Genomic DNA, 11,880 nt, shown 5'->3' with positions numbered 1-11,880 from the left:
CTTCTCAGTGAGCCAAAGCAACCCAGCCTTGGCTCATTTCCCCGCTTAATCCATCCTGTTGCTTCTTCTATCCTAGGCACTTCCTGGTTCGCTGTCCCCAGCTTTGATAAACATCCTCTAAAATTGCTATCGGTGGAAGTGGAATATCCCTTTCCCCACTGAGTGCTGGGGGTGGTGTCCTTAAAATATCTCAAGAAAAAGAATTTTCTGAGACTCAAATGGGAGCATGAGTGATTTTTATTCGTGTAGAATTACATCCCTAGGTTTCTAAAGTTTCATTTCCTTTAATCCAGTCCTGGAAAAAGTATAACTGGGGCTTCAGCAGGGCTAGAAGCAAAGCCAGTGTCCAGAGTTTCCTTTCCATCTTGGAATTGGGTCTGGTACAGCATCAGGCTAGTTGCAGTCCATTTGTCCAGTGTGTCGGGGGTCCACATGGCTGTGGGCCATGTGGGCAAATGCAGGGGCGTGAGAGCCAAGAGAGCATGAACCAAGAGCACCAGGAGCCAAGAGAACAAACTCCTTTGCTTAGGGATTAGATATTCCAAATCTTCCTGTGCTTGCAGTAGCCACACCTACACTGGCCAGTGACCTGTTCCCAGGTGCGACTGACAAGCAAGTACCTTTCCTGTTTCACTCAGACTTTACTGGGCATGCGTCTGTTCTCTCCCCCTGTCCAGCCCCTTCCCCCAGCGATCTGTGGGGAGTAGACTAGAGGCTTCCTGGGAGTGTTAAACTCCAGCTTCCTGGCAAAGCTGCACAAATAGCATGCCCACAATATTTGGCCTTCCCCTTGCTCCTTTCCTGTTATTAATAAGTAGGTTAATTACAAGAGTATCAAAATCACCTGGACTCATATTGTAAAATCTTTCCTACACAAAGTCAAGAAACCACATACTACCGCCCCACCCTAGGCAGACCCATTCAGGGGCAGGTCCCCTTTCCAGTAACATGACCACCACTTAGAACATCCCATACTCAAGCCCGAGGGCCAACTGTGGGCTAACCTTGGCTATGGAGACCCTCTTCTATAGGATCCACTGTGGGTCCTACTCCCCATCTCCTGACCCATTATCTGAGCTTGGATTTTTCTGAAGCAGACACTGAAGTAGAGTTTGGGATGCACTATGTGTATTAGGGATCAACATCTATAAAAGGAAGAGGGAGGAAGCAGGATCAGGCCCAGGAACAACTTGAACTGTGATGCAGGCCTGATAAATCATGAGCGTGATGGGGAGCTCTGAAGCCAGGGCTGTCTGTCAGTGTCTCAGACCAGGCACAGCAGTCCAGGGCTTTGTGCCTCCACTTCCCTCAGTTCCAGGATGCAGGATGCTCCAGAAAGGGCATGGCCACCTGTGAGGATACTCTGCAGCTGAGGCAGAATTTGATAGAGCTGAGCACTGAAGCCTGTCTGCTGATTGGTCCCACAGCTGGGTAGCAAGCCTCCTTAGAAGGGGGTCTAGACAAGGCATCTCCGTGGCTGCCATCCTGCATTCCCCTCCAGCTTCAGGTCTTCATAGTTAAGCCTGTACCTTCCAGCCTGCCTTGCCCACCTCTGCAGAATTTGATAATCCAGGAAACACTTTAGACTTTGGAAATGCTCTTTATCTGTAACTGTAGCCCCAGGCATTCATAATTAGGAAGGTGAGTTTACCTCTAAAGAAGTTGCATAACAGCATTACTGGCAAGAGGTATGTTGGAGATTTTTCTGCTGTCTATATCTGTATCTGTCAACTGTATCTGACTTTTCACCCTCATCTGAAGTAACCTAAAACTAAGAGCACTGACCATTAACAAGATGGGGCCTTCTTGAGCCTTGGACACCTTCTTTCTAACTCAGATTTGGGGCTAACACTAACCAGATTTGCTCTTGCCCAGGAAAACTTGAATTAAACTAGAAGTGGGGGTTGAGGTGTTATTTTTATGTTTATCTATAAGTCTCCTTGAGTGTCATCTTAAGAATGTAGAGACAACATGTTGCCAGGGGCCCAGCAGGAATATGATTCTATCATGAAATTGATCTGAGATGAGCACAGCTCGAAGTCAACCATCAGACCCTCACTCATTGAATTCCTGTTCAAAGGCAAAGCAGACTTTATTTTCAGGAAGGTGATGGGCAGGTTAGTGACTGAGAGAGAAGATTAGGGAAGGACAGAGGCACTTCCAGAAAAGTCTCAATTTATGCCAGAAAGTCTGTGTAAAACCCTGTGACTCTTCCTAAATTGGTAACCCTGAGCTAACTGCTTATTATTTATAAGGTTTATTGGTAAAATGAGCATATTTTTAATATATACATCACAAGGCGTTAGAAGGATTAAAGCGACAATAGGTCAAGTGCCTAGCAGGAGGCCTGACGCTTGAGGTGAGGTTACTCTTGTGCTTGTTCATCATAATAAATAACGGCTTGTGTTTCACTGAAGAGGGGGAGAATGGGAGAGAAGGGGCAATGAGGCATGGGTCACAGAGGTTCTGATGGGGAACTCAAGAAGTTAAAAAAATTTAGCTTTAGTTATATTGTCAGTAGGCTTGGTAATTATTGCAGGTAAAACACTATGGTTACCAGGAACTGCGATCTGATTTACCTTTACCCTAAATTCCAAACCCCTTACCTACTTTTTCCTGAATTTCAAACCCTTTACCTACAAAAAGGTTGGCTTGAGATGAGATATAAGAGGTCTCTAGCCATCTTCTCTGAATAAAGTGCCCATAAAGATTCAATCCTTGTCTCTACTTATTGGTTCCAGTAGTGACAGGCAACATGAACACTGACTTTTCCAGTTTCGATTCTTTTCTCAGGCACAAAGAAAGGTACACTGTTACTCATCATTTATTTATTCATTCATTCAAGATACTTATTGAGTACCTGCTATGTGACAGATATCATGTAAATAAGACAGGCAGAGATTCTTACCTTTTTAAAGCTCACATTCTAGTGGAGAAGACAGACAATAAAAATATACAGCATATTAGGAGATGGTGAATGCTGCAGAAAATAACGTAGGAGTTGAGCCTTAAGGGGGATCAGAACTGAGGGGGTAAGCAGGGTGGAGGAAGGGAAGCAGGTTACAAATGTAAATACAATGGCCAAGGTTAGTAAGTGTCCTTGAGGAAGTGGCATGGAGCAAAATCTTAAAGGTAAAGATTGCTGGACATCTAGGAGCCAGCATTCCCACAGCTGCAGCAGAGCTCTGGCAGGAGCAGCCCCACAGCTGCAGCACAGAGCTCAGGCAGGCGTTTCTGGAGCCGTCTCTTCAGGGGCAGCAGGAGCCAGGGTGTCTGGGCCAGTGCGCAAGGGGCAGAGAGCACAGAGGGGTCACATTGAACAAGGAGCAGAACACATTGGCTGTGTGGCTTTGTAGCAGAGTTTGCTTCTGCTCTCAGTGAAACCGGAGTCTTTGCAGGGTTTTAAACAGGGAAGTGATAGGATCTGACTTTAAAGGGCTTATACTATCTAAGATAGGGGATCTTTGAGAGGAATTTCTACCACCCTTCTATATGGTGGATGTAAAGGAATATGTTCAAAGATAGATTATATAGTTTATGTGGGACAAGTCTCAGCAGGTTGTTGCTGGGGATTACAGAGAACAAAAGCTTTCTTAGGCAAGAGAAATACAAAAGGATGCAGATCTTTCAGGCTTTTATGCATAAACCATTCATCTTCTGCAAAGAAAAAAAAAAGAATGTTTAAAATGCAGACAAAAATGAAAGATTGTGAGACTCCAATTTTTCCCCTTATTTTTACCTAGTTACATTTTTATTTATTTTTATTTTTTTATTTTTTAAATATATTTTATTGATTTTTTACAGAGAGGAAGAGAGAGGGATAGAGAGCTAGAAACATCGATGAGAGAGAAACATCGATCAGCTGCCTCTTGCACACCCTCCACTGGGGATGTGCCCGCAACCAAGGTACATGCCCTTGACCGGAATCGAACCTGGGACCCTCGAGTCCGAAGGCCGACGCTCTATCCACTGAGCCAAACCGGTTTCGGCCACATTTTTAAATAGGTATTACCTGCATAGGATACTTCACAAGGTACAAAAGGATGCAAAATATGTCTTTTTCCTTACCTCTTTCCTGGTCCAACAGTCCTCCCCTCCCCAAGCCAGGCCTCATAGAATCAAAGATGGTCACCATTGGCTATATAGCCTACTAGAGGCATAGAAAATAGTACATGTGTACCTTATTGTTGTGGACTGAATTGTGTCATTCCCCCACTTCCTCACCCCACCCCTGCCAAATTTATATATTGAAGCCCTAACCCCAGTACCTCAGAATGTGATTGCATTTGGAGATAGGACCTTTAACAGGTAATTAAGGTTAAATGAGGTCATTGGGGTGGGTCCTAATCCAATATGACTGGTGTCATAAAAAGAGGTGATTGGGACACAGACAGACACAAAAGAAAAACCAGGTGAAGACATCAAGAAAAGATGGCCATCTACAAACCAAGAAGAGTGACCTCAGAATAAACCAAACCTGTGACAGCTTGATCTCAGACTTCTAGCTCCCAAAACTCTGACAAATAGCCCTGGTCAGTTTTTCTCAGTGGTTGGAGCATTGCCCAGTGCACCAAAGGGTCTCAAGTTCAATTCCTGGTCAAGGGCAAGTACCTGGGTTTCAGGTTCAACCACCCTTGGGGCGTGTGCCAGAGGCAACCACTTGATGTGTGTCTCTCTCACACTGATGTTTCTCCTCTCTCTCCCCTCATTCCCTCCCTTCCACTCTCTCTAAGGATCAATGGAAAGAATATCCCTGGGTGAGGATTAACAACAATAAAAAAACAGACACAGATCAATGGAACAAAATAGAGAGTCCAGAAGTACACTGGACTTTACTTTATATATACTTTATATATATAAAGAATATATAAATTCATTATATATAAGAATAAACTCAAAATGGATTAAAGACCTAAATATAAGACTGGAAACCATACAACTTCTAAAAGAAAACATAGACAGTCAATTCTCTGACATTGCTCTTAGTAGTACTTTTTCTGATATATCTCCTTGGGCAAGGGAAACAAAAGAAAAAATAAACAAATGGGAGTACACTAAACTAAAAAGTTTTTACACAGCAAAGGAAACCATCAACAAAATGCAGACAACCTACCGATTGGTAGAAGATATTTACTAATGATACATCCAATCACCAGAGAAATGCAAATTAAAACCACAGTAAGATATCACCTCACACCTGTCAGAATGACTATTATCAATAAACTAGAGGCCCAATGCACAAAGATTTGTGCAAGAATGGACCTTCCTTCCCCTGGCTGCCGGCAGTGCCTTTCCACTCCGGCCTGGAGCAACGCAAGCATCCCACCCCACCCCCAGCCGCTCAGCGCCTGTGTATGCAAATTAACCTGACATACTTGTCGGGTTAATTTGCATACTCACTCCTGATTGGCTGGTGGGCGTCTCAAAGGTACAGTCAATTAGCATGTTGCTCTTTTATTAGGTAGAATTAACAACAAATGTTGATGAGAATGTGAAGAAAAGGGAACCCTCATGCACTGCTGGTGGGATTGCAAATTGGTGCAGCCACTATGGAAAACAGTATGGAGAGTCCTCAAAAAATTAGTCTGACTTACAAGAAACAAAAGTTTATTCCTGCCAGGATTTGATTTCCCTGTTTCCTTGACCCTTTCAGTCACTTTTTTTTTTCACATTTGCAATTAGATTGTTTTAAATTCTTTATTGTTTAAAGTATTACATATGTCTCCTTTTTTCCCCCATTGACCTCTCCCTGGCCATTTCCACCCCCCAGCACATGCCCTCACCACCCTTTTGTCTGTGTCCATGAGGTTATGCTTATATGCATGCACTCAAGTTCTTTGATTGATCTCTTATCTCCCTGCTCCCATCCACTGCCTTACCTCTGAGGTTGGACGGTCTATTCAATGCTTCTATGTCTCTGGATCTATTTTTGTTCATCAGTTTATGTTGTTCATTATATTCCACAAATGTCAATTTATCTTCCTCTGACTGGTTTATTTCACTTAGCATAATGCTCTCCAGGTCCATCCATGCTGTTGCAAATAGTAACAGTCCCTTCTTTTTTATAGCAGCACTAGAGGCCCAGTGCACAAAATTTGTGCACAGGTAGGGTCCCTAGCAGCTGCCGTCTGCCAGCCAGGGCACCTCCCTTCCCCCAGCTGCCTGCCATCACTGCCAGCCCCGCCCCCTGGTCAAACTCCCCGTTGAACTCCCGGTCAAGGGGAAAATTTGCATATTAGGCTTTTATTATATAGGATAGTATTCCATTGTGTAGATGTAACACTGTTTTTTCTGTGTGTGTGTGCATTTTTTAAAATATATTTCCTTATTGATTTCAGAGAGGAAGGGAGAGGGAGAGAGTGATAGAAACATCAATGAGAGAGAATCATTGATCAGCTGTCTCCTGCACGGCCCCCACCAGGGATTGAGCCTGCAACCTGGGCATGTGCCCTTGGCTGGAATCGAACCCAGGACCCTTCAGTCTGCAGGCTCTATACACTGAACTAAATTGGCTAGGGCATGTACCACTGTTTTTTTAACCCACTCAGCTGCTGATGGGCACTTGGGCTGTTTCCAAATCTTAGCAATTGTAAATTGTGTGCTATGAACATAGGGGTGCATATATCCTTTCTGATTGTGTTTCTGATTCCTTGGTATATATTCCTAGAAGTGGGGTTACTGGGTCAAATGGGAGTTCAATTTTTAATTTTTTGAGGAAACTCCATACTGTCTTCCACAATGGCTGTACCAGTCTGCATTCCCACCAGTAGTGCACAAGGGTTCCTTTTTCTCCACATCCTCACCAGCACTTGTCATTTGTTGATTTGGTGATGACAGCCATTCTGACAGGTGTGAGATGGTACCTCATTGTCATTTTGATTTGCATCTCTCAAATGATTAGTGACTTTGAGCATGTTTTCATATTGCTCTTGGCCTTCTTTATCTCCTCTTTTGAAAAGTGTCTATTTGGGTCCTTTGCCCATTTATTTTTGTTTGGATTATTTATCTTCCTTTTGTTAAGTTGTATGAGTTCCCTATAGTTTTGGAGATTAAACCCTTGTCGGATATAACATTGGCAAATATGTTCTCCCATGCAGTGGGCTTTCTTGTTTTGTTGATGGTTTCTTTTGCTGTGCAGAAGCCTTTTATTTTGATGTAGTCCCATTTGTTTATTTTCTCCTTTGTTTCCATTGTCCTAGGAGCCAGTCTTGGTAAAGATATTGCTACAACATATGTCTGATATTTTGCTGCCTATAGATTCTTCTAAGATTTTTATGGTTTTCCATCTTATGTTTAAGTCCTTTATCCATTTTGAGCTTATTTTTGTGTATGGTGTAAGTTGATGGTCATTTTTTTTTTTTTTTTGCATGTATCCGTCCAATTTTCCCAACACCATTTATTGAAGAGACTGTCTTGATTCCATCGTTAATTGTGTATAATGGCTTGAGTCCATCTCTGGGTTCTCTGTTCTGTCCCTTTGGTCTATATGTCTGTTTTTGTGCCAGTACCAGGCAGTTTTGAGAACAGTGGCTTTGTAATTCATTCACTTTCAGTAACTGCCTCTCCCATTGGACCTGGTCTCCATTGGATTTGCTTGTAGTCCTGCCCTGGAACCTTGGCTTTAGTTTGTTAGGGGGTTGTATCAAGGCCCTGACAAGCCTAATAGCTAATGCTCCATAACATCCCACTCCAAAAGGTGGTGGCATAAAACATTTTTTTGTGGTGGTTACATGGGAGTATACACTTCTGTAAAATCATTTCATTATATACTTAATGTGTACATTTTTGCCCATTTGGAGTGGCTCAGTTGGTTGAGTGTAGTCCTGGGCACCAAAGGGTTACCAGTTGATTTCCAGTCAGGGCACATATTTGGGTTGAGGATTCCATCCCTAGTTGGGGCACATGAGGAGGGCAGCCAATCTATGTTTCTCTCTCTCTCGCTCCCTCTCTCTCTCCTTTTCCCTTGCTTTCTCTAAGCATGTCCTCAGATGAGGACTAAAAAATAAATTTTTTTAAATGTGTGCATTTTTATATGTAAATTACACCTCAGCAAACTCTATTAAAAGCACAATGAGGACCTGGCCGGTTTGGGTCAGTGGTTAAGCACTGACCTATGAACCAGGAGGTCATGGTTCGATTCCTGGTCAGGGCACATGCCCAGATTGCAGGCTCGATTCCCTGTAGGGGGCATACAGGAGGCAGCCAGTGGATGATTCTCTCTCATTATTGATGTTTCTATCTCTTTCCCTCTCCTTTACTCTTTCTAAAAATAAATAAAAACATATATTTTTTAAAAAACACACACAATGAGATACATAACACTGTCAATGTACTTAATGCTACTTAACCATGCACTTAAAAACAGTTAAAATGGCCCTGACTGGTTTTGCTCAGTGGATAGAGCATCTGCCTGTGGACTCAAGGGTCCCAGGTTCGATTCCAGTCAACGGCATGTACCTTGGTTGCAGGCACATCCCCAGTGGGGGGTGTGCAGGAGGTAGCTGATCGATGTTTCTCTCTCATCTCATCGATGTTTCTAACTCTCTATCCCTCTTCCTTCCTCTCTGTAAAAATCAATAAAATATTTTTTAAATGGTTAAAATGGTAAATTTTATGTTATGCCTATTTTACCACCATAAAAAATGCAATGAGGTACATTTTTTCCAAAATTATAACACTTAATTAGAATTCTAAAAAACAAGCATAAATGGAAAGAATAGTACAATTATTTTCCCTGTATTCTCCATATATTATCTAGATTTACTGATTTATCCATATATTTTATTGTTTTCAGCATGGAGGTTTAAAGTTAGATATTGTTACACATTATATTTTTAAAATATCTCATTGTGATTTTAGTTTTAATTTTCTAGATACTAATAAGAGTAACCATATTTTCATATATTTGTAGTCAATTATGTATTTTCATAATTTTATAGGACCATTTTTTAGTTTTTTATATTTCCTGAATACTAATTTTTTATCATTAGTAATATGTGATGCAAATAATTTCTTCCAATTTATGGCTTAAGTCTTAAAAATCCTTTTTAAAGTCTTATAAAATTTGTTCTTATTCTTATATTTCTAAATTTTTTAAGTTTTCTCATTCATGTTTAAGTTTTTAACTGTCTTGGAATTAACATATGTGTAATACAAAGAAAGTACCTAATGTCATGGCTTTTTAAATCTATATTAGAGGCCCAGTGCACAAAATTCATGCATTGGGCGGGGGTGTCCCTCAGCCCAGGCCTGCACCCTCTCCAATCTGGGACCCTTCAGGGGATGTCCGACTGCCTAAACCGGCAGTCACACATCCCTCTCACAATCCGGGACTGCTGGCTCCTAACCACTCACCTGGCTGGCTGCCTGATTGCCCCTAACCACTCTGCATGCCAGCCTGATAGCCCCCTAACTGCTCCCCTGCAGCCTGATTGACACCTAACTGCTCCCCTGCCAGCCCAATCACTCCCAACTGCCCTCCCCTGCAGACCTGGTCGCCCCCAACTGCCCTCCCCTGCAGGCCTGGTCGCCCCCAACTGCCCTCCTGGCCATCATGTGACAATGTGGGGGTGGCCATCTTGAGACAATGTGGGGGCGGCCATCTTGTGATGTGAGGGCATGAGGGTCAATTTGCATATTACCTCTTTATTATATAGGATACCCAATTATTCCAGCATTATTTATTAAATGATCTATTATTTTCCCACTGATCTGTGAGGTAGCCTTCATTATGAATAAAATGTTCATATATCACATATCCGTGTTCATATATGAGTCTAAGTATTTCTTCATAAACCACATTGTCTTAATTACCAATAGCTTTATAATAAGTCTCATTATCTGGAAGGACAGATTCTCTAACCATGTTCTTCTCTCAGAGAATCTTGGCTCTTCCCAGCCCTTTGCTCTTCCACATACATGTCCAAATCAGCTTGTCAAGTTCTGTGAAAACCTTGTTGGGATTTGACTGGAATAGCGTTGATTCTATAGATCAATTTGGGAAGAATTGACCTTTAGAATACTGATTCTTTCTGTCCATGAACCATGTCTTATTTTCAATCTCATCTCTTAATCTTCATCAAGCAACCCAATGTCAGGCCTAGAGGAAAAATTCAACATATTCTATTGAAAGAATTGATTAATTAATCAGGAAAGGTTAGTTTATGATTATATTCTAACTATATAATTCCAATATAGGAATTAATACATTTTTCAAATGTATCTAGGAGCACCTGGAAGTCATAGTACTCATTTCAGAACACAATGAAATTGAGTGTGGTAAGCCTACCTAAAATCTTGGGGGGACTCCTTACCTCTGCATTGCTACCAGGTAATCTTGTGTGCAATGAAATACCTTCAAGATTTCCTACCAAGGGTATAGAACTCAGAAAACTGATCAGGGCAGGAAGAAAGGCAAGGGGAAGGGTTTCCAGATGGTGCCCACAGAAGTTTCCTGCAACATAGCATTTATGTTGTCTGTTACCCGCTTGACTATGTAGCAGAACCAGTCTCAACAAGCACAACCACTTCAGCCATTGTGTGTTTAATATGAAAGAGGAAAGGATGATTTGGGGGGCTGTCAAAACAAATTTAAACAAAGCAAAGTTTTTCCATGTGTTTAATATTCAGGAAAACTGTCAGAATCACTTTTGTTTCTACTGCTATAAGGTGACCAAGTAGTATTCCTCTTAACCCCATGACAAAATGAACTTTTAACAGGCTTTAATACAATGCAGCTTTAAGAAAGGATTAGTAAACTTACTACTTAACATTTTATATCAATAAATACAGTTTGAATTTATCATGAGTTTTCCTATTAGACACTGATATGTGACAATAATATGAACAATGTAACAAATCATTCAAATAAACAAAAAAATATCTCTATATAAGGAAAATAAACTGACATTTCTGAACACTTAGATATTCCCCTAATAAAATTGTTAGTAGTGCAGGAAAAAATTACAATGGCATAAAGGAGGTAACAAAAATGTATTTATTTTGAAGCAATTTTTAGCCTTCAGTCTGGAAGACAATCACTGTTCTAATTAGAAGCTGCCTGACATTCTTTTTTTTTAATTCTTTTTTTAATAATTCTTTATTGTTGAAAGTATTACATATGTCCCCTTTTCTCCCCCATTTACCCCCTCCAGCCCGCCCCTATTTTGTTACTTAGGCCCCCTTTGTTACTTAGTTACTTTGTTACTTAGAATCTATTTTGTTACTTATATTCCACATGTGAGTGAGATCACGTGATACTTGTCTTTCTCTGACTGACTTATTTCACTTAGCATGATACTCTCCAGGTTCCTTCATGCTGTGTCAAAGGGTAAGAGATTCTTCCTTTTCACTGCTGCATAGTATTCCATAGTAAATGTACCACAGCTTTTTTATTCACTCATCTACTGATGGGCACTTGGGCTGTTTCCAGATCTTAGCTATTATAAATTGTGCTGCTATGAACATAGAGGTGCATACATTCTTTCTGATTGGTGCTTCGGTTTTCTTAGGATATATTCCTAGAAGTAGGCTCACTGGGTCATTTAATATTTTGAGAAAACTCCATACTGTTTTCCATAATGACTGCACCAGTCTGCATTCCCACCAGCAATATACTAGGGTTCCTTTTTCTCCACATCCTCGCCAGCACTTGTCATTTGTTAATTTGTTGATGGTAGCCATCTGACAGATGTGAAGTAATACCTCATTGTCATTTTAATTTGCATCTCTCCGATGATCAGTGACTTTGAGCATTTTTTCATATGTCTCTTGGCCATCGGTATGGGCACTTTGAAGAAGTGTCTATTTGGGTCCTTTGCCCATTTTTTAATTGGATTGTTTGTCTTCCTTTTGTTAAGTTGTATTAATTCCTTATATATT

Source organism: Eptesicus fuscus, chromosome 3, assembly GCF_027574615.1.
Source record: "Eptesicus fuscus isolate TK198812 chromosome 3, DD_ASM_mEF_20220401, whole genome shotgun sequence".
In the NCBI taxonomy this organism is placed as follows: domain Eukaryota; kingdom Metazoa; phylum Chordata; class Mammalia; order Chiroptera; family Vespertilionidae; genus Eptesicus; species Eptesicus fuscus.
The sequence above is the reverse complement of the archived record's forward strand: the minus strand, read 5'-3'. Positions refer to the sequence as shown.